The sequence below is a fragment of the Euprymna scolopes genome, chromosome 46 (genome assembly GCF_053919585.1).
Source record: "Euprymna scolopes isolate OS-2025 chromosome 46, ASM5391958v1, whole genome shotgun sequence".
Taxonomy (NCBI): Eukaryota; Metazoa; Mollusca; class Cephalopoda; order Sepiida; family Sepiolidae; genus Euprymna; species Euprymna scolopes.
The window spans coordinates 154,360,587-154,361,483 of NC_136527.1; the positions used below are offsets into that span (position 1 = coordinate 154,360,587).

At 35.7% G+C, this 897-nt stretch overlaps 1 non-coding gene across 1 annotated transcript; it reads left to right on the forward strand.

The window, feature by feature from the left end:
• The first annotated feature begins 377 nt into the window (after positions 1-377).
• LOC145271517 (U1 spliceosomal RNA) lies at positions 378-540 on the forward strand. Its single transcript, XR_013865928.1, has one exon. It is a non-coding gene; the product is annotated as a U1 spliceosomal RNA (small nuclear RNA).
• Positions 541-897: the final 357 nt, after the last annotated feature.

Genomic DNA, 897 nt, shown 5'->3' on the forward strand with positions numbered 1-897 from the left:
ATTTGTATAAAGCCACCCCTCCTCGTGTCCCTAAATAGCCAAATGGCGGTGATAGATCGATTACAATAAAAGTTGATTTCCTCTATAAAAAAAGTACTTGATCAAATTAAGTTACTTTTTTTCAGAAAACTTCATTCCATAACGGGTACGTACAATATAATTTTAGTTCCGTTAAGAATTGAGTTATTTTGTGAAAATGTTGGTAAGTTTAAATGATAGTAAATTATTTGTTATGATTGTTGTTATTAGTGAATGAAATGTTGTGATATACTGATATTGGTGAGAATTATGTGGAGGTATTTTAGTTTTTTATTGGTGTTTGTTGGTGGTTAGTATAGAAGTGTGATATAAAAACAGTGGTGCGCGCATAATAAAATATACTTACCTGATGTAGGGGCAACGGTGATCATTAAGGTCGTTCCCCCAGAGCGAGGCCCATCCATTGCACTGCGGTTGGGTTGACCTTTGCGATCGTCCCAAATGTGGATGACTCGGACATGCTATTTCTAAGTGTGGGGTCTGCGTTCGCGCTCACCCCGATAATACAATCAAAATCAGAAATCCTTCCCTACTTCTTCCAAGTACCTCTCACTCGTAGGTTTGTACTCCCTCCGCTTAATCTCTGTAATACCAAGAAATAGGCCATTTCTCTCGACCAGTTTATTATCCACTTCAATTCCAACGTTCTGATTGTATCTAATTTGCATGTAAATGTAATCAACGTTTAATCGTGAGGAATTCGTCTAGCTGTCGTCTACAGCTACTGAAAGTGTCTTCTTTCGATACGCAGTGTGGACATAAGCCATGTTACAAAATTTCTGAACTATTTCTTATGATAATATTAAAATAAATGTAATATTTAATTGTTATTATATGATAATGTAATGTATGATTTCT